This window comes from Schistocerca americana, chromosome 2 (assembly GCF_021461395.2).
Source record: "Schistocerca americana isolate TAMUIC-IGC-003095 chromosome 2, iqSchAmer2.1, whole genome shotgun sequence".
NCBI classification, from domain to species: domain Eukaryota; kingdom Metazoa; phylum Arthropoda; class Insecta; order Orthoptera; family Acrididae; genus Schistocerca; species Schistocerca americana.
In genome coordinates this window covers 675,241,840-675,265,297 of record NC_060120.1, presented here as the reverse complement: position 1 = coordinate 675,265,297, position 23,458 = coordinate 675,241,840, and the positions used below count along the sequence as shown (strand labels likewise).

Genomic DNA, 23,458 nt, shown 5'->3' with positions numbered 1-23,458 from the left:
CCTATTGTCTGTTGTATCGTGTTCTGGAGTAGCGTATGTGTTCCGGCGTTGGGCAGAGCCATTATATTTGTGTCGTGTTTCGACTTGCTCGTTCCGCTCAGTGGCTATGGACGGACAGTTCACTGTAGACGTGCCGCCCACTTTGCCGTGCCGTGAAAACAGCGACAGGGAACTATCAGACGCTGTCAGAAGTTTATGGACATGAGCGTTTGTCCTGTGCTCGTATCATCAAATGGTTTAATACATTTTTTGAAGGTAGTAACATCGTGCAAAATGTGGGCCAGTCAGATCACCTACCGTAAACTTGCAAACGTTCGAGAATTAATTCCGAGAGATCGGAAATTGTGCGTCGTGGTAATATCGATATGTTGCGTATAGCAGGCTCTAATGGTAGTGTTGCCTCCTTTCGTGTATATGCTGTTCTTGCGCCATCTTATATTGCACGTTGCACCCTCCGTAGTTCACCTTCCAGAGGCAGGTATGTATGCAGATTCCACAGCGATGTTCTCAAAAATATTCATAATTTCCGCTTCATTTTGTTTGAAGGCTAAACGTAGTTACCACAATACCTTCTGTAACAAGCTGGGCTCTTCCGATATCGTCTCGTACAGATTCCCGTATGGAGGATCCCTGGGATTGTGAAGCAGCTGAATGGGTTGAAAATAAATAAATCGCCAGGTCCTGATGGGATTCCAGTTCGGTTTTACAGAGAGTACTCCACTGTATTGGCTCCTTCTTAGCTTGAATTTATCGCGAATCTCTTGCCCAACGTAAAGTCCCGAGCGACTGGAAAAAAGAGCAGGTGACGACTGTATATAAGAAGGGTAGAAGGACGGATCCTCAAAATTACAGACCAATATCCTTAGCATCGGTTTGTTGCAGGATTCTCGAACATATTCTCAGTTCGAATATAATGAATTTCCTTGAGACAGAGAATTTGCTGTCCATGCATCAGCACGGCTTTAGAAAGCATCGCTCCTGCGAAACGCAACTCGCCCTTTTTTCACATATCTTGCGAACCATGGATGAAGCGTATCAGACGGATGCCATATTTCTTGACTTCCGTAAAGCGTTTGACTCGGTGCCCCACTGCAGACTCCTAAGGTACGTGCATATGGGATTGGTTCCCAAATATGTGAGTGGCTCGAAGACTTCTTAAGTAATAGAACCCAGTACGTTGTCCTCGATGGTAAGTGTTCATCGGAGGTGAGGGTATCATCTGGAATGCCCCAAGGAAATGTGGTAGGTCCGCTGTTGTTTTCTGTCTACATAAATGATCTTTTGGATAGGGTGGATAGCAATGTGCGGCTGTTTGGTGATGATGCTGTGGGGTACGGGAAGGTGTCGTCGTTGAGTGACTGTAGGAGGATACAAGATCACTTGGACAGAATTTGTGATTGGTGTAAAGAATGGCAGCTAACTCTAAATATAGATAAATGTAAATTAATGCAGATGAATAGGAAAAAGAATCCCGTAATTTTTGAATACTCCATTAGTAGTGTAGCGCTTGACACAGTCAAGTCGATTAAATATTTGGGCGTAACATTGCAGAGCGATATGAAGTGGGACAGGCATGTAATGGCAGTTGTGGGGAAGGCGGATAGTCGTCTTCGGTTCATTGGTAGAATTTTGGGAAGATGTAGTTCATCTGTAAAGGAGACCGATTATAAAACACTAATACGACCTATTCTTGCGTACTGCTCGAGTGTTTGGGATCCCTATCAGGTCTGATTGAGGGAGTACATAGAAGCAATTCAGAGGTGGGCTGCCAGGTTTGTTTCTGGTGGGTTTGATCGTCACGCGAGTGTTACAGAAATGCTTCAGGAACTCGGGAGGGAGTCTCTGGAGGAAAGGAGACGTTCTTTTCGTGAATCGCTACTGAGGAAATTTAGAGAAGCAGCATTTGAGGCTGACTGCAGGACAATTTTACTGCCGCCAACTTATATTTCGCGGACTGACCACAAAGATAAGAGAGATTAGGGCTCGTACAGAGGCATATAGGCAGTCAATTTCCCCTCGTTCTGTTCGAGAGTGGAACACGGAGAGAAGATGCTAGTTGTGGTACGAGGTACCCTCCGCCACGCACCGTATGGTGGATTGCGGAGTATGTATGTAGATGTAGAAGTACTCTCATACAGACAGTGCACTTCATGATAGTTTTTAATGTGCCGTGAACGAATTTCACAGCCTGGTCATAAGAAACACGAAGTTCGTTATAATACTAAAAACATAAAAAAACAATGCATCATACACACTAGCTTATACAGTATTCCTGTGGAGTAATGGTCAATATTCAGCGATATGCCAGGAATGATAATTCGGTGCAGTAAAGTCTAGTAAACGTGGGCTCCAAAATGCAGACCTGAAGAGCCATGAGCACTACTTCATCGTGAACGCTGTGATACAAACCTCTTATACCCACGCTTTTTGCCTTCCATGTTTTGGGAGAAGGTAGTATGGATAAAAACAACAAAAAATTGTCTAGCAAACATGGGCTCTAAAATGAATACCTTGCGAGCTATGAGCTCTTGTTCAGTAGAAGAGATGTGTTTCATAGTAGCGAAAATGAACAACTGCTCATAGCTCCTAATGGAAGCATTTTAGAGACTATGTTTGATGTACATTTTTCTTGTTTTGATACACACTACTATCTCTCAAACTATGGAAAACAAATAGAAGAGATCTGTTTCACAGAATGGAAGATGAGGAAGTAATGCAGCAGAAGAGATTTGTTTCACAGTATGGAAGATGATGAAGTACTCACAGACCTTAAGATATCCAGTTGAGAGCCCGTGTTTACTAGACGTTTTTGGTCGAATGATAGATCCCGTCATATCCCTGAATATTCGTCATTCTTCGTCGGACACCCTATGTAACACTTTACTGAACAGAGCTCGCAATGATTCGCCACATAACTTAGCTGTCGCACTGAGGGAAAATATTGTGCTCTGTAACGTTACGAATCACCAGACAAGATGTTGTTAATCTCATTAACACACTAGTCACTTCGCAGCGCTTTACATTCAGGAGACAAAGGTCATGAGATACCTCCTAATATCGTGTCAGGCCTCCGTTTGCACGGTGTAATGGAGCAACTCGACGTGTCATGGACGCAACAAGTAGTTGGAAGTCCCCTGCAGAAATACTGAATCATGCTGCCTCTACAGTCGTCCATAATTGCGAAAGTGTTGCCGTTGTAGGGTTTAGTGCACGAACTGACCATTCCATTATGTGCCATGTAGGGCAATCTGGGTGTCCACTTTCCCTCGGATTGTCCAGAATGTTCTTCAAACCAGTCGCAAACAGTTGTGGCCCAGTCACACGGCCGGCCGAAGTGGCCGAGCGGTTCTAGGCGCTACAGTCTGGAACCGCGCGACCGCTACGGTCGCAGGTTCGAATCCTGCCTCGGCCATGGATGTGTGTGATGTCTTTAGGTTAGTTAGGTTTAAGTAGTTCTAAGTTCTAGGGGACTGATGACCTCAGAAGTTAAGTCCCATATTGCTCATAGCCATTTTTTTAACCAGTCACATGGTGCACTTAAATCCTTAAAAATTCTATCGTTGCTTGGAAATATGAAGTCCATGAATGGCTGCAAATAGTCTCTGTTTTTAGTCAAAGATTGATTCAGTTGGACCAGAGGATCCAGTCCATTCCATGTAAACACAGCCCACAGCATTATGGAGTCACCATCAGCTTGCACAGTGCCCTGTTGTCAACTTGAGTCCATGGCTTCGAGGGGTCTGCCACACACTCAAACTCAACCTCAAGTCTTACCAACTGAAATTGGGACTCACCTGCTCAGGCCACGGTTTTCCAGTCGTCTATGGTCCAACCGATATAGTCACCAGCACAGGAAAGGCGCTGCAGGAGATGTGCTTTTAGCAAAAAGCAAATGCCGCTGTTCTCGGTCGTTAAGGGACAGCCACTGCGTTGTCCTTGGTGAGAGGTAATATCTCAAACTTGGTATTCTCGGTACACTCTTGACACTGTGGATCTCGGAATACTGAATTCCCTAAACATTTCCGAGTGGAATGTTCCATGCGTCTAGCTCCAACTATCATTCTCGAAGTGTGGCCATAATCACGTCAGACACTGCGACGTAACGCGCTCTTTCGCACATCGACGGCGGTTCTGCAACATAATTTGTCCACCTACCTCGATACTGCTGCAGATCAGCACACATAACTCCTGACTGCAGCTACTATAGAGATCTCAGACAAGCAGTGTTGAAGAAACTGAGATTTCATAACCACACGTCGGAGGCCGTTATAAGTAGTAAAAACTGAACATAGTCCTGTGAACTCTAAAGAATAAATCGGAAATCGGTTGCTGTTCAGATTTCTAAGTTCAAAGGTCCTTTTAAACTTGCATTAGGATTTTTTTATTGCTATAAGCAAGATCATCAGCCCACATGTGTTAAGATCATTAAAGTTCATGTTCACAGTCCTCGTCACACTCAAACAGCCAGAACTTTTCCTATCCAATTCCGAAATCATTTACGAGAGTAACACAGTCAATAAACTGCTATTTACTTTTGCACTCGGCATTCAGTGGTTGTCTTTAAATAAAGTTTTTGCTCGCCATAAACACTCAGTAAAAAAAATTACTTAGTACCGCCACGCTTTTAATTCAACGATGACACATGCGATTTTCTCCAGAACAAAATATCTCTCGACTCTCAAAATTTCACAAACAGTTAATGGTAAACACCAACTACCTTTATCACTGTACCGAAACGCGGAAGTCACAATATCACTTCATTTTACACTTAATGCGTTCGGATACTTTCAGCATGACCGGCTCCTTCGAAAGCTAGTCCACCACCTCCTTCTCTCTGCCTCTACAAGCCCCTCTATCTCAAGCGTTAGATGGCAAAGCCGTCTCACTTCTTATTGGCTGTACAGAATTACGGCCAATCAGAACTGACTTTCAGGGCGCGGCTCGCGCCAAAATCTAGGAATAACCAACCACTGCTCACAGCTCACTGACGTCATTGAAATAAGCAACTCAAAACTCTCTCGTTAAACAAATAAAATGAAATAAACTTTAAGCTGTCCTTTGCGTCGAGAGTTTAACTATATAGTCACGAACGTTCTGGCTGTCATATTCAAACATGCTTGGACATCCGTCATCCACTAGTAGGGGAACCACCGGTGGATTCGTTCCCACGATACAAAGCTGGAACACTTGCAAGTTCCTATAGAGAATTACAAACTGAAAATTGGCGAATGTCCCACATACATTCACGCAAGTACTCTCTTTCACACTCACCCTAACACAAAACAGAAATATCTACTTGAAATTCTTAAAGTTATTACTACAGCAAAATTACGAAAGGTTTTCTAAAATGACAACTTTTCAAATTTGAATCTAAACACTGAAGGTGTTATCATATCTTTTCAAATAGCCACAGTTGGTGAACTATTAACATATATATATATTGATGTAGTTTTCGAAGTGTCAGATAATTACGTTTTTTACTGACTTATTTTTAACTTCAAAATTATGACAGTTATTGACTTTAGATTTTGACAGATTGTTCCTTTACACAACAGAAGGTTATGTACCTAATATGACGTTCCTCAGGATATTTCTAGACAAGTTATTAATTTTTATAGTTCTAGAGAATGTAACTACTCTGTAAGCGCCTCTCCGCAACTTTCACACGCTGCAGTCACGCCATATGGTCATGACACACGTCTGCAGGACACAGCTCGCCAGCTGCAGATCGTATAAGATTCTGACTGCTTACACTGGAGCCCACATACATTCATACAATAATGCTTTAATAGACAAATTGGCCATCGCGCCCTAGCTGCGACGCCGGCCGAAGTGGCCGCGCGGTTCTGGCACTGCAGTCTGGAACCGCGAGACCGCTACGGTCGCAGGTTCGAATCCTGCCTCGGGCATGGATGTGTGTGCTGTCCTTAGGTTAGTTAGGTTTAACTAGTTCTAAGTTCTAGGGGACTAATGACCTCAGCAGTTGAGTCCCATAGTGCTCAGAGCCATTTGAACCATTTGAACCTAGCTGCGACGCCTCAACATCTTTCCACATGAATCACCTGAGTACAAATGACAGCTCCGCCAATATCACATATACCTTGTATACGTGATATTACCGCTATCTGTATATGTGCATATTGCTATCCCATGAATTTTGTCACCTCAGTGTCAGCAAAGCGGTATTTACGTGCCAGTTGGATGCATGGAATCAGCAGCGAAAGGTGGTCAACGTGGAGATACAGTATGACAGAATGGCAAAACGGAGTCTCATGGTTGGACGAACCCATGATCAAACCGTGAATTAAGCTGCCCGATTTGTTGGTGTATCAACGCGGATTGTCTCTACAAGGAATTGCGTGCTATTTGCAGCCATGTAACAAGGCGTATTACTGCTGTGAGCAGATGAACGTCATAGAGCTGAATGATACGCAATGGACATTTAGAGTCGGGTATTGTGCGGAAATTGTCATTACTCACAAGGGAACAGACAGCATCACGTCTTCGATGAGTTAAATAACACATAAACCGGCCAGTAGGTGACTGGAAGCGTGTAGTATGCTCCGATGGGTCACGGTTTTGCTCCTATTTAAATGATGTAATCTCTGTTGTTTTTTTTTTGGGGGGGGGGGGGGGGGGGGGGAGTGACTTAGCCCCACATTAAAGTTATCGCGGACATTAACTAGGGCGATTATTACATCGTGTCTACGGACCAAAGGTTTTCCTTTGTTCTACATGTAAGATGAGTATGCTGTGCACGCCCCTGCCTTCCAAAATAGTAACAGGCATGTTCACAGGGCTGCACGCGTACGTTTCTGGCATCCTGTGTACACGTCGTCTGGCCTGTCAAATCACCAGGTCTTAATAACACATAAAATATCTTTGGCTGTTTGGAGCAGTGGCTGAAACGTGGCAGTCAGCGTCCTAACAATTCGGTAGCTCTACCGGATCTTGTCATCGATCTCCATCTAGAGCTATATGATTACTCTGCAATTCACAATTAAGAACATGGCAGAGGGTTCATCGAACCACCTTCAAGCTATTTCTCTACCGTTCCACTCTTGAACAGCCCGCGGGTAAACCTATTGAAATCTTTCCATGCGAGCTCTGATTTCTCTTATTTCAATATGATGATCACCTCCCTTTCTGTAGGCGCGTACCAACAAAATATTTCAACACTCTGAGGAGAAAGTTAATATTTCATGACAAAACTTGAGCAACTAAAAACGTCTCTGTTTTAATGATTTCCACCCAATTCGTGTGTCATATCCGAGGCACTCTCTCCCCTATTTCGCGATAGTACAACGAGCTGCCCTCCTCCGTCACCTGATGCGGACCTCATACCTCTCAGCAATACTCGAGACGGGGAGATGGCATACTTGAAGAACCTTGTTTACTCTCTTACTCGACGAAATGAGACCAATATGAAGGCTACATGTGGTGTTTCACTGTAATAACATGATGTCAACGGGCGTTGACTAATATTTTGTCCGGTATGCTGACATTCAGGATCATCAGCTAAAGGATGATAAAGTGGTACGCCGGGTATTTTTCCCTAGCAACATTGTGACGCGTGAAACAGTGAAACGGATACAATACACACTATAAAATCAGTAGTGGGTTGGGGTGACATTCAACGTGTATTGTGTGAAATACGAATTATTATACCTTGCCAAGGTAATACAAAATGCATAACACTTCGCCATCCCGTGCGTCAGATGGAACAGAATGGTTTCAGGTAATCCAAACATGCATGTTGTACAAACGTACTTTGCAGATCGTCGGCTTTAGGGATACAATATTTCAACATACAGTGACCTATGGGTGCTCAATGTCATTTAAACCTGAGGATGGACCTCGCCACTCTAATTGCTTTATGTCCCCAAGTTGCACGTATCACCCACCAGGTCAGCCAGCCCTATTTCATCGGCTATTATAAAACACAGATCCAAATACACAACGAAAAAGACGCACATACGATTGCATGACATTATCCCTATGGAACGCAGATTTCGCTGTATCCAAGAATAACACAGGCAGTAATTTAACTACTTGTAACAAATCTTGCGAGAAATGAAAACATTAATGTCATCACATTTATAAATTTGCACAAAGCTCGTTGTTTGCTGATGCTCCAGATGCACTTGTCAGGAGAATGCGTAACTGAAAAACAGTGGGCTTTAATTGTTCATCAGATAGTAACAAACAGTGGTCCAGTATCTGCTCACACTAAAGGCAGTTACTGCGAGAGATTAATTCAGATCATTTTGCGGTTGTTCTTGGCTCTAGAAAGGTGTGGGATTGGGAAGATAACGAGAGATACCCCTCGGGGTTGATGAGTGTACGACTGCTTGACAGAAGGCACGCATCTCACACAAAGGAGGCAAAACAAATGAATTGTAGTAAACTGTTCAAGAAAATATTTTGCTGCCACCCCATGATTTGCATACTTTGTCTCTGTTGGTCGGAAACCTCTTCCTCTGCACTCTTTTGACCAAAGGAAACCGTTCTGCAGCATCCTGTGCAACAGCTGTAAAAGTAAACAAACATTCGTTCTCAGTGCAGAACAGAATATTGCTTTGTGTTTTCAATCAAGAACGTAACACTGTACCTTGCTTTATACTGCTCGGGCTGTCAACATGACTTAAAGAATCATTTCAAGTTTAGATCGTGCGCATATGGTCATTTTACGACAAAAACAGATTTTGTCACGGGAAGTTGCCTGACGATTTGGTGTATTTGGCGTACATTACAGTACATATTCAACCTTAACCGTAAGGCACAAACCACAGAATATACGCCTCGCAGTGGTCGCTTGCTGTCAGCAACATCGACTGATGACAAAAATTTACAAAATATAGCTCGTGGGGTCCCGACGAGAAGGTGAAACAACTGCACGCTGCCCTTTAGGAAGCAGCTCAAAGTACTGTGTCGGACCATAAAGCATACTGTCGTCTGCACACAATTACCTTGCCACTATAGTTCAATTCTTTTATCTTGGCGGCTCGCGCATGCCCGCCTAGACGCGGGAGATTGTTGCGTTGCCAGTTGCACACGACGCACGCGCCAAGAGAAGCAGCGCCATAGTATAGCATAGTTCGCAAGCTTACGTTTAGGGGGGGAGCGCGCAGTTCATGAAGTAAAGCCACAACGGCCGCATTAACCCTTTCGCTGCTACAAAGACGTGCTCCCTGCATTCCGCGCTGCGGGCGATTTTGTCACTGCACTGCTCGCCTGTGCAGACACATTGTGTTCCGACTGCTTTACACTCTTTATCATTCGTTTCCACAAAAACTATTTGGCTCAAAAATTAGATTTTTACCTATCTTCTTGACTGATACCTTCCCCCCATAAATGACTTAATTTTGTTTCGATGTTCAACGTAGTTATTATGCAGCATTAAATATAGTAAACCATTGCACGAAATTTTGAAGAGTTTGCAGAGGTAAAGTCCATAGAGTATACTTTCCGGATGGTCGATTTTAGTTGCCACAATGTTGAGAATGAAATGTGGACAAGATACCTATATATTTCATTTAATTTAAGTACCACATAAGTGTCGTAGGTAATATTGAGAAATATTCCAACTTTTGCGACTGTAACAAAAGTTTTACTTACACTGGGCACGTTTGGCTTTATTTTAAAGCACTTCAATCAATCAAAAGGAAGTAGACAAAATACATTAAACAAAACTGTGGACTTACAAAAACATTAGGACTTGAATATACCGTCAGTCAGTGAAGTGCTCACAGATATGTCAAATATAATTTTGTGTGTGGCACACACAAACAGCATTTATTTGCTAAAACACTGATGAGCCAACACAAACATTGAATATTGTGCTACCGCAGCACAAAATTACGAAAGGTGACTTGGCAATGGAGGACACAAAATACAGTCCTCTTATGATACTTCAAAAGAGAGAAACGCGTCTGGTCTAAATAAGTCGCTTATTACAGTTGCAGAAGAGGAATATATTTCAATACCATTGGTAAAACTGCGACTGTGGAACAAAAACAAGAACTAGAACATGAATACCATTATGTATGTGCCGTACCTTTCACCGATGGAAGTGCTTTAAAATAAAGCCAAACGCGCCCTGTGTAAATAAAACTTTTATTACAGTCGCGAAAGACGGAATATTTCTCAATATTACATACGACACCTATGTGGTACTTAAATTAAATGAGATATTGTTATACGGTAAATATTATATGAAATTTAGGTATCTTGTCCATATTTCATTCTCAACATTGTGGCAACTAAAATCGACCATACGGAAAGTATACGCATGGACTTTTTACCTCTGCAAACTCTTCAACATTTCGTGCAATGGTTTACTACATTTAATGCTGCACATCAAAACAAAATTACGTCATTTATGGGAGGAAGGTATCAGTCAAGAAGACGTGTAAAAATCAAATTTTTTGGCCAAATAGTTTTTGTGAAATCGAATGATAAGTGTGTCAAAGCAGTGGGAACACCATGTGTCTGCACAGGCGAGAAGTGCAGTGATGACAAAATCGCGCACAGCGCGGAATGCGGGGAGCACGTGTCTGCAGCAGCGAAAAAGTTAATGAAGAGGCAAAGTACTAGAAATTTCATTCAAACGAATAAAATTCGTGAAGTAAGGCACTCCAATATTGTTTTTAAATAAAGAAAATCTGAAGCACCGCACAAGGTTTGAACTCATTTCCTTTCACTTGGCAGCCCAACACCTTAACTGTTCCGCTACCTCAGCTCATCGAACAGCGTAACTCCATAAGGACTCTAACACCTCACGTAACTACTTATAAACACTGTTGGTATGACTATGAATTACTCACACTTCGTCGAAGTACAATAGGAAATAAACAATTACCGCTGTTCTTTATTGCGAAAAAGCAGTTCGTGAGATTGAAACCAACACCTTTCCTTGCTATCGCCTGAATTAGGAGTCTTATTGCTTGTTTGGTTTAATTAATTAATAGAATATGAAGCAATTGGTATAAAGAATGCTTTTTCCAAACTTTCTATAAAAGAAAGTCTGCTATCAAGACATTGCTTTTGTTCTATTACTTTCTTTATGACTGAACGTTTCTAAAACTGAGGACACTCGTCCGTGCTCTGCACTGCACTCGAGATCTGGCAACGTTGTTCTCTGTTCATTGGCTGACTGTGTTTTGTGACGTCAGATGCGTAGAACGAACCTAAACTCGGCCGCCAAGATATATGACACGCACTTTAGGCGTTCGTTTCAAACATCTTCCGCCTGCTTAGCTGAGAGGTAGCGTGTTTGCCTACCGTGCAGCGGGACCGAGCTCGATTCCCGGCCGGGTTGGAGATTTTCTCCGCTCGCGGATTGGCTGTTATGTTGTCCTCATCATCATCCCATCATCACCGACGCACAAGTCACCAAATGTGGCGTCACCTGAAATAAGACTCGCTAGCCGGCGGCCGAAACTCCCCGGATGGGGTCCCGGCAACAATGCCACACGATCGTTTCGTTTCATTTCAAACAACATGTCGAACGGACGTTGCTGTGTCCGGAAGACTGGTATACAGCCATACATACACAAGCGCCGAGATGCCTAGTACTCAGTTGCAACTGGGTTAAGGCTTGCGTCCAAAGGAAGACGCAAGAGATAATATCTACTTTTTGCTTCCGCCCCACTCACTCAAATAGTTCTTACGTGCACATCCATCTGCTAAACGAGGATATAAGCCGACACCCGGCTCCACTCAAACAGTAGCAAAGGCAGTATTGCACAGTATCAGGACCGGGCTTATAACTGATGCAACAAAGAGCCAAGTGGACATTCTACAAGTGATCATAATTATCGTACCCTGGATCAGTGCAAGAGAATTTTAAACTTGCCACACACCATCTTCATTCTAAGGTTAAATCTTTGTTAGGTTTCATAAATAAATTATTGTAAGTTGTTGCTAATCTATGTTACCATCATTTTGCAGCAGATACTACCTAACCCTATTTGCGAACAAAAAAGCCAAAAAAAATGGTTCAAATGGCTCTGAGCACTATGGGACTCAACTGCTGAGGTCATTAGTCCCCTAGAACTTAGAACTAGTTAAACCTAACTAACCTAAGGACATCACAAACATCCATGACCGAGGCAGGATTCGAACCTGCGACCGTAGCGATCTTGGGGTTCCAGACTGCAGCGCCTTTAACCGCACGGCCACTTCGGCCGGCCCAAAAAAGCCACCTCATATTTTCGCTGCTAGGGGGCACTCTTCCTGCCACGTATTCGTCTTTTGAAGGAACTGCATTTGGCGATCGCAATAAAAACTGAAACTGTCCGCGAGTTCTCTTCACCGATGTGTGGAGGGTTTATCTGATGATCACTGGAGGAGAGTGTAGAGGTGGCCGAGCCTCCAGCTGGCAGTCCCACTTCTTCAGGACGAAGTTGCCTCAGTTACGTTCTGTGTCTGATACACGGATGTCGGAAACCTATCATCGCTACAGAGGGCATCCTAAGGCTGTGCAGTATCGGGACAGGATACTGCAACCTATTGTCAAGCCTTTTATAGTCGACATATCAACAATGAGCTCATTATTCAAGACGATAATACGTAAGGACAAACGCTCTCCTCGTTAATACCTCCAACAATGAGGCAGGACTCAGTCTAAAGAAGGCAGGAAGGAAGGATGGAAGAGTGGGTTTAACTTCCCGTCGACATCGAGGTCATTAGAAACGGAGCACAAGCTCGGATGTTGTCAAGGTTGGAGAAGAAAATCAGCCGTGCCCTTGCAAAGGGACCATCCCGGCATTTGCTGGAGCGACTTACGAAAATCACGAGAAACCTAAATCTGGACGGCCAGACTCGGGGTTCAACCGTCGTCTTCCAGAATGCGAGCCCACTGAGCTAACCGCTGCGCCAGCTCACTCAGTAGGACTCAAAAATGGTTCAAATGGCTCTGAGCACTTTGGGAATTAACATCTGAGGTCATCAGTCCCCTAGAACTTAGAACTACTTGAACCTAACTAACCTAAGGACATCACACACATCCATGCCCGAGGCAGGATTCGAACCTGCGACCGTAGCGGCCACGCGGTTCCAGACTGTAGCGCCTAGAACCGCTCGGCCACTCCGGCCGGCTGGTAGGACTTAGTCGAATAGAATGACATGAGGTGTCTATTGACTTCTTAGCCTGCTTCAAAGCGCTTGGGAGTAGCTGAAACTTTGGAAATACCCTTGTCACATCTTTTTAGTTATACTCTTTTTTTCTCTATAAAAGAGCGAACACTGTTTCTGAGACATTTTTCACTCTCTCACAGATTGTAAACCACCTGGAGCTATGTCTATTAATATCATTCCAGCAGATAAACAATAGATTGTAACAGTGAGTTCATTCGCTAACGCAGTGTTAACACAGCTTAAGGCAAAACAATGATGCTGCGTTATAATAGGAGGAGGACATTCTACTATGTGGAAGACAGTGTTATACTGCATATCTCCTTTACGTCTCCCGACGACAGGTTTTTTGCTACGAGAATAGCAAATCTCGTCTACGACTTTCAACGCCTCAGTTCCTAATCCTAGGGTGTTGTGGCCTTCAGTACGAAGACTGGTTTGATTCAGCTCAATCCAACATGTGCAAGCCTCTTCATCTCTGCATAATTACTATAACCCACCAAGGACGCACATGCTCGGGGGGCAAGGGGACGGGGGTGGAGGGGGCGGGGGCGGCGCTCCCTAGCTCTAAGGGTAAGGAGAAAATATAGTGTAGCCAGGTGTCATTCATCCAAGGAAATGATTTAAAAAGTCGGTATAACGCAGGTTTTTTAACGGGATCGGAAATGGGAGTTTTTAATGGCTACTTACAGGTCACCATTCGTCATCCAAAATATTAAAAATACTCCACATCCCGAGATCCAGCCCCCCAATCCCCTACAAACTACCGTATGGATGCCGTTGCAACATACAGACATTTGATACTGCGCAGGCCTAATCTCTCTTCACAATTTTCACCGCCCCCCCCCCCCCCCCCCAACACAAACACACACACAAACACACACACACTTCCCTTAGTTACGAAATTGACGATTCCTTGGTGCCTCAGGGTATGTCCAATTAACCAGTACCATCTTTTAATCCTGTTATGACATCAATTTCCGTTCTTCAAATACCTCCTCACTTCTAATCGTAAGCACCGCATTTGAAAAATTCCGATTCTCTTCTTGTTCGATTTACTTGTTGTCTGCGTTTCACTTCAGTACAAGGCTCCACCACAGACAGCCGAGAGGTTCTAGGCGCTACAGTCTGGAACCGCGCGACCGCTAAAGTCGCAGGTTCGAATCCTGCCTTGGGCATGGATGTGTGTGATGTCCATAGGTTAGTTAGATTTAAGTAGTTATAAGTTCTAGGGGTCTGATGACCTCAGATGTTAAGTCGCATAGTGCTCTGAACCATTTGAACCATCCACCCCAGACAAATACCTTCAGGAAGTATTTCCTAATCTTTATATTTATATTCGACGTCTACAAATCTCTCTTTTTTTCAGAAATGCTTTCCTCGCTACTCCATGTCTACATTTTATATCCTCTTTGCTTCGTCTATTCTCAATTATTTCGCTGCCCTGTATCTCATGTCCTAATCTAATTCACCCGACATCGGTGTAGTTGAATGGAGTGTCGTATGACGTAAATTTCCGTTCTTCCAATACCTCCTCATCATCTGATCTACTCTTCAAATCGTAAGCACCGCATATGAAAAACTTCGATTCTCAGCTGCACTCCATTACCCTTGTTTTACGTTAGTAAATTTTATCATATGACCTCTTTATTTTCAAGACGCTACCCATTTCCTTCTACAGCTCTTCGAAATGCTTTGACATCTACTACAGATTAACAATGTAATCGGCAACCTTTAAGATTTTTATTTCTCCTCCCTCAACTTCAATTCCATTTCGATATTTTTCAAGGATTCACTTCATGGTTTGGTCAAGGCACTGACTGAATAACACTGCGGTAGGCTGTAGCTGTGACTCAAATTATCATCAATTGCTACTTGCATTTCATGTCCTTCGACTCTTATAATCTTAGTATGGTTTCCGTAAAACTAGTGGACAACCTTTCGATCATAGTATTGTATCCCTCATCCCTTCAGAATTTCAAAGAATGTATTCCAATCACCATCGTCAAAAGCTAATTTCAACCGATCTTCTAAGATAAATTGTAGGGTTACTACTACCTCGTTTGTTCCTATATATTCAAAAAATGGCTCTGAGCACTATGGGACTTAACATCTGAGGTCATCAGTCCCCTAGAACTTAGAACTAATTAAACCTAACTAACCTAAGGACATCACACACATCCATGCCCGAGGCAGGATTCGAACCTACGACCGTAGCAGTCGCGCGGTTCCGGACTGAAGAGCCTAGAACTGCTCGGCCAAAGCGGCCGGCTCCTAGATTTTTCCGGAAGCTATATACGTGTCAATATTTTCAGCCATATCTCAATAAATTGACAGTTAACCGGACAGCTTGTTAGCCCAATCAACAAAAAAATACCTGCAGTCACAAATTTTTGTTAGTGGTAGCCATGAGTGTGAGGAATAATGTACTAAAAATTCTGACTGGTTGGGTGTGAACGGGCAGGTAGGTGGCGTTTAAGGGTCTTTTTTTTTATTTTCCTCTTGACTAACTTGAAAATCGCAGATTCTACCGAAAATGATCTCATTACATCATTAAACTACTCTAAGTTTCCTACAAAAAAGATTCTACTGATTTTTTTTCTCTAGAGCTAATATTTTCCTTATTGCACGGCATGGAAAACCCACATATTAGTAAAACAGTGTTTTAATGGTGTAAACTACTACGCACTAACGCGACTGCTACGGTCGCATGTTAGAAACATGCCTCGGGCATGGATGTGTGTGATCTCCTTAGGTTAGTTAGATTTAGGTAGTTCACGTTTTAGGGGACTGATGACCACAGATGTTAAGTCCCATAGTGCTGAGAGCCATTTGAACCATTTTTACTATGCACTACAATTTTATGTTAAATGAAGTGGGTTAAGAACAAATACTAAATGTATGTAACACAACTAAGTGCAGCGGAGCCGTAATATGGAATAAATTATGCTCTAGGGATGTAACTTCCTGGAGGTCGTGAGGTAAAAGTGTGAGGGAAGAAATGTCGCTTTATTGTGGTCATGCGCTTCCCTCCTTCACAAGGTCTGCAAACTGAACAGTGAGCAGGCGATTCGCAACTTTTTCTACCCCAGTACATCATAAGATGCAACCACGGTGTGTTTACGAAGTTATACCGATCCCTCCGCAGCGCTCCTTATTAATCACTGCCGACGCAGTGCGCATACATGCGCGGCTGCCCGAAGGTAGGAATGGGGATGGGGGGAGGGAATAAGGGGGTTATTTCCCACAAATTACGTTAAAATACATGGAATATAATTATGAGTTACTATAATACTAACGTAAGAAATGCACATGGACGGATTCTACATATACCTCTGCACACTCTTGTACACTGCTAGAGGTTACATTGATTCCTGTCGTCCTGCGCAGTAGCTATAACTTTCTTCTGGGAGACGCTACTTACCCCCCAGCGCGAGTGCTGCTCTCTCTTCAGTTTGCAGACAGACTATACCTACCCAGCTTTTCCTTCCAATTATCTTATGTGAGTAGACAAAATTACTTCACGAGCTCTGTTTATACAGAATTATTTGCAGTTTATTAAGTGAGTACTTATTTGCAGATGTTATGTGATCTTTCATGTAAAATACTTTCCCACACACAATGTCTCTGAAGTGTTTAATTTGTAAGTTTGATGTTGTCGGTGACCTATTCGTATGTAAACGGAGGTGACTAAGGACATGGGATACCGATGTGCCGCATATACAGATGGAGGTAACATCGCTTACACGAAGCATAAAATGGCAGTGCGTTGGAGGAGATGTCATTTGTACTCAAGTGATTCATGTGAAAAGGCTTCCCACGTATCATGTCCATGCGACGGAAGTGACAAACTCTGAACACGGAATGGTAGTTGGAATTGCATAACCTCACACCCCAGACAACGCAGTGGCCGACGGCCTTCACTTAGCGACCGAGAACAGCGGTGATTGCGTAGAGTTGCCAGTGCTAACAGTACTAACTCTGCGTGAAATAACCACAGACATCAATGTGGGACGTACGACGAACGTACGCATCAGGACAGTGCAGCGAAGTCTGGCGTTAATGGGATATGGCAGCGAACGACCGACACGAGTACCTTTGGCAACAACACAACATCGCCTCAAACGCCTCTCCTGGGGTCGTGACCATATCGGCTGGACCCTAGACGACTGGAAAACCGTGGCCTGGTCAGACGAGTCCTGTTTTTCAGTTCTTAAGAGCGGATGGTAGGGTTCGAGTGTGGCGTAGACCCCACAAACCCAAGGACCCAATCTGTCAATAAGGCACTGTGCAAGCTACTGGTGACTCTGCAATGGTGTGGGCTGTGTTTCAATGGAATAGATTGCGTTCTCTGGTCAAACTGAGCCTGGCATTGACTAAAAATGGGTATGTTCGGCTACCTGGACCCCATTTGTAACCATTTAATGACGGGATTTTTGTGGATGACAATGCGCCATTTCACAGGGCCATTGGCGGTTGGTTTGAAGAACATTCTGGACAAATTGAGCGAATGATTTGGCCATACAGGTGGCTGAACATGAATCCCATCGAACAGTCATGGAACATAATCGAGAAGTCAGTTCGTGCACAAAATCCTGAAGCGGAAACACTTTTGCAATTATGTACAGCCACAGAGGCACCATGGCTCAGTACTTCTGCGGGGCTTCTAACGATTTGTTGAGTCTGTGCTGCGTCAGGTTGCTGCACCGCACCAGGCAAAAGGAGATCCGGCACGACATTAGGAGGTATCACATTACTTTTGGCACCTCAGTGAAGTGTTGATGGGAAAGTGCTTGGATAAGTAAATGAGGGTTTCTTGCTGCTGTATATCGATGACGGCATGTTGTAAACTGTACTGCGTTGTAGCCGCTTGGCGGTGAATCAGTGAATGACCAGAAGATTATCAAACTTCTCCCACCATTCAGGAATTGTTAGCACTTGTAAAGTGGGCTGAACTAAGTGGAGCTACTTACCACACATTCATAGTAATCTTGCACAGTGAGTGTGAATACGAGGTGCATTCAAGTTCTAAGACCTCCGATATTTTTTCTCCGGACTGGAATGAGATAAAAACATGCACATTGTAATAAAATGAGGCCGCGTTCATTGTCAATACGTCCCAGAGATGGCAGCACCGTACGGCACATGGAATTTTACCGCCAGCGGCGAGAATGAGAACTGTTTTAAATACTCAAAATGGCGACGTTTTCCTTACTTGAACAGCGTGCAATCATTCGTTTTCTGAATTTGCTTGGTGTGAAACCAATTGAAATTCATCGGCAGTTGAAGGAGACATGTGGTGATGGGAGTTATGGATGTGTCGAAAGTGTGTTCGTGGGTGCGACAGTTTAATGAAGGCAGAACATCATGTGACAACAAACCGAAACAACCTCGGGCTCACACAAGCCGGTCTGACGACATGATCTAGAAAGTGGAGAGAATTGTTTTGGGGGATCGCCGAATGACTGTTGAACAGATCGCCTCCAGAGTTGGCATTTCTGTGGGTTCTGTGCACACAATCCTGCATGACGACCTGAAAATGCGAAAAGTGTCATCCAGGTAGGTGCCACAAATGCTAACAGACGACCACATGGCTGCCCGTCTGGCATGTTGCCAAGCAATGTTGACGCGCAACGACAGCATGAATGGGTTCAAATGGTTCAAATGGCTCTGAGCAGTATGGGACTTAACAGCTGCGGTCATCAGTCCCCCAGAACTTAGAACTACTTAAACCTAACTAACCTAAGGACATCACACACATCCATGCCCGAGGCAGGATTCGAACCTGCGACCGTAGCAGTCGCGCAGTTCCGGACTGCGCGCCTAGAACCGCGAGACCACTGCGGCCGGCAGCATGAATGGGACTTTCTTTTCGCCGGTTGTGACAATGGATGAGACGTGGATGCCATTTTTCAATCCAGAAACAAAGCGCCAGTCAGCTGAATGGAAGCACACAGATTCACCGCCACCAAAAATATTTCGCGTAACCGCCAGTGCTGAAAAAATGATGGTGTCCATGTTCTGGGACAGCGAGGGCGTAATCCTTACCCATTGCGTTCCAAAGGGCACTACGGTAACAGGTACATCCTACGAAAATGATTTGAAGAACAAATTCCTTCCTGCACTGCAACAAACACGTCCGGGAAGGGCTGCGTGTGTGCTGTTTCACCAAGACAATGCACCCACACATCGAGCTAACGTTATGCAACAGTTTCTTCGTGATAACAACTTTGAAGTGATTCCTCATGCTCCCTACTCACCTGACCTGGCTCCTAGTGACTTTTGGCTTTTTCCAACAATGAAAGACACTCTCCATGGCCGCACATTCACCAGCCGTGCTGCTATTGCCTCAGCGATTTTCCAGTGGTCCAAACAGACTCCTAAAGAGGCCTTCGCCGCTGCCATGGAATCATGGCGTCAGCGTTGTGAAAAATGTGTACGTCTGCAGGGCGATTACGTCGAGAAGTAACGCCAGTTTCATCGATTTCGGGTGAGTAGTTAATTAGAAAAAAAATTGGAGGCCTTAGAACTTGAATGCACCTCGTACAGTACTGGTACTCCAAGAAAATTTACATTCAAATCTGGACATACGAATAGGCACTTTATGCATTTTAGTATGGTTCACGAAATTCCGATGCTCTTGGAGTATCCTCTAATGTCTTGTTTCTGTTATGACATGATATAAGATCTTTTAATGTTTTACATGTACGAATATACGGGCTTCCTGCGTCATCCTAGCTGCGCAAGCGCGGTGACGCCTGTTGTCTGCCGCTCGCTGGTAGCTGCTGAAACGAAGCTATTTCGAACAGGTCGCGGAAAAATATTTCGAATAGTTGTTTGAAAAACCTTACTTTCAAAGTAAATTTCCTTTTACGCAAGATGAATTATGTGCGAGAATGTACAATAAATTTCTTAAATCACAGAGCGTTTAACTCTCATTTAAAAATTAACTCTTTGAGGACGACCATATAGAATAATTTCGAGCCCAGAAGATCAGACATTTATCTCTTTATTAAAAATGTTACTGGCACATATGTGTGATGTACCTTAAAACGTAACACGCGCAAGAAAGATCAACATTATATGTGAAATCTTAGCTTCGCTTGCAGCATATTAATCTCCGAGAGTAATATTATATGTAAAAGCTTTTCTTTTCCTGTAGCAACACTACGTATATTAATTTAAACCATTAACTTTTCCTATTTGTGTTTTCGCGCTACTTAACAGTGGTATTGCTACTGGCTGACTACGTCAAGTGTCCTATGCTCTGAATATCCGCTGTCATCGGCTGGCGAGAAAAGTGTCGGAAAATTCTACACCAGTGTATAAAACCATAACCATTCAAAGGATTGATAAGTTCTACAGTTTCGAGGAAAAGTATAATGTCACTTAACACGGAAAAAGTGTATTTTCACCCGGGAGAAAGTGTTTTTTAACCGGGAAATCCAAGAAAAATGCAGGAAATTTTTTTCTTGTCCGCGTTTATACCCTGAAATGCCAGCCAGCTCACAATTTTAAATCTTCAGACGACCGAATATGGTGTCCAAAATTAAAGCAACAAACCAAAATTTGCGTTTATTTCGCCACAAAACAGTATAAACACTTGATAGTAAAATAGAAACAATATCAAGTACACTGAACGTAAACAACTGCAAACATGCATAACGGTAGACAAAAATGTTCCTTGTTTTTTCCAACTTAACGGATTTACACACATTCCGATAACTGGTTAATGCACTCAGTATTAGTTAAGTGATTCGAAGTGTAATTAAGTAAGTACATTAATATTATGTTTATATTAGAGCACTATACAGCATAGTAAATAGGAAATTATCTATATTTAGCGAAAGCTTAAAACGTAGGCCTATATCGTAAACAATCATGAGTGTGAAGTGTTTTAGCTGCCGTTGGTAAGTTAGTTCTGGGGTGCTATGCAGCTGCTGTGACAGATCGTTTCACTGGAGGGAATGAGGTGGCATGGAAATTTGGGAACAAAATGAGACCATTCCTAGGTACTGTAGAGTGTGTTTACGGGATAAAATAGCAGAACAGGAGGGGAAGATTAGAGACGTTCAGGCTGAATTAGATAAAGCTAATGAGGTTGAGGGGGGAGAAGTGTGAATAGAAGTGAGAAGTGGTAGCAGGGAACAGGGGCCACAGGAATAGGACAATATCTGACAGTTTCATTGTTGGCACAAAAAAATTACTTGCCCTGCTGCCACAGTTAAGTAATGAACAGCCTCATGTAGATGTAGGTGTAGCTGATGCACAGCAGAATTCAGTTAGGAAGCCTGTTGCTTAAGAAAAAGTAGGAAGTAGGAAGAAAATTCTGCTGTTAGGTAGCAGTCATGGAAGAGGTGTGGGCCAACTTCTGCAGGGAAAATTAGGAGACAGCTGCCAGGTCACAAACTTCTTCAAGCCTAATGTATCTCTCAGCCAAGTGAAAGAGGACATAGGATCTTTGTGCAAAGGTTTCACCAAGAGGATCATGTTGTAATAGTGGGTGGAGCAGCAGGGAACAGTATCGGTAGGGACAAGGGCTACAGTATTGAGAGTGACCTGGTAAAAATAGCGTCAGCAACGAACCATACTAATGTTGGGTTTGTGCCTGTTTTCAAGCGGTACGATCGACCCCAGTTGAATAGCTCTGTGAAGAGAGTCAATATGGAGTTGGATCGACTGCTTCGGTATGGTTCTGGGTGAGGGATTGGTTTGGTTCCTGTTGACACTATTGGTAGGTGGGCCTTTACTTCTCATGGCCCTCATCTCAATAGTATATGGAAGGACGTGCTGGCTAGCTTGATAACCAATTTTTATGGGGGGACACTGCAACTCATGGAAGAAGTTCCTTTTTAGGTTAAGCTCATTATCTCCACATTCAATATTGAAACAAGATGTATCTGACAATGTTAAGCATAATACTTGTGAAGACAAAAAAAAGTAACAGTAAATTTACTACATAAAAATATCAGAGGTTTAAAAAAACAAAATTCATGAATTTCAGATCTGTTTAGATGAGCTACAGTCTACAAATCCTGTTGATATTATTTAAGTAGTGAAATTGAAATGCTTAATACGGAAGGCTATACCTTAGCTTCAAAGTATTGTAGAAAAGAGATGGAGAAAGTAAGAGTTGGCACATACATCAGAAAGGGTCACAATTATAAAAACACTGACAGTCTTAAATACGGTAGTGATCAGAATTTTAAAGCATGTGCCACAAAAGTAGAAACACACAAAAGAAAAATAATTATAGTCACAATATACAGGGCGCCAAATGGTAATTTCCAGCTATTCACTAAACAGCTTGATGCAAAATGAGATTTCCGCTCTGCAGCGGAGTGTGCGCTGATATGAAACTTCCTGGCAGATTAAAACTGTGTACCCGACCGAGACCCGAACTCGGGACCTTTGCCTTTTGTGGGCAAGTGCTCTACCAACTGAGCTACCGAAGCACGACTCACGCCCGGTACTCACAGCTTTACTTCTGCCAGTACCTCGTCTCGGTCGGGCACAGTTTTAATCTGCCAGGAAGTTTCAGCTTGATGCAATATTAAATTTCTTAACTTCTAAAAATAATGAACTCATACTAAGTGAAGATTTTAATTTAAATTTTCTGGAGGATAGTTACTCAAGATCCATACTAGAGTCTTTTACCACTTCTTATACTCTCATTCCCTTAGTACAGTTTCCAATCAGGGTTACAGGTACAAGCAGCACTGCTATTGATAACATATTCATAGATACTACCACACTAGCAAGTCATAGTATAAATCCAATATTTAATGGCCTTTCAGATCATGATGCCCAGTTGCTTACATTCTGTATAGTGGGGTCTGATTCAACTAATAACAGGAAGTGGGAAACTACACGAATAATAAATGAAACAGGAATTGAAGGTATAAAAAACTGTTTGAGGAATACAGACTGGAAAAATATAACTATTTCTCTAATACAGTCATGGGTCATATTGAAAACTGCTGCCCTAAGAAAGTAATCAAAGCAAATAGATTAAATGTTTCAAAACCTTGGATTACAATTGGAATAAATATATCTTGCAAAACAAAAAGAAGACTGTACTTAATGTCAAGGGAAAACGATGACTGCAGAAGTAAATCACATTACAAATCATATTCTAAAATTATAAACAAAGTAATCAGAACCTCAAAATGTATTTATTTTCAAGAAAAAATAAATGCCTCTAATAACAAGATTAAAAACTATATGGAACATAGTAAAAAGTGAAACAGGAAAAACTAATCAGGCATATGAGGAAATTATCTTAAATGTAAATAATGAGTTGATTATAGATATCTTCAAA

General features: G+C 42.9%; 1 protein-coding gene across 1 annotated transcript in view; it reads left to right on the top strand.

Annotated features, from left to right (window-relative positions):
• The window catches only part of LOC124594330 (mucin-16-like), a 71,355-nt gene that overhangs the window by 521 nt on the left and 47,376 nt on the right, over nucleotides 1-23,458 (top strand). The gene's annotated exons all lie outside the window — the stretch shown is intronic.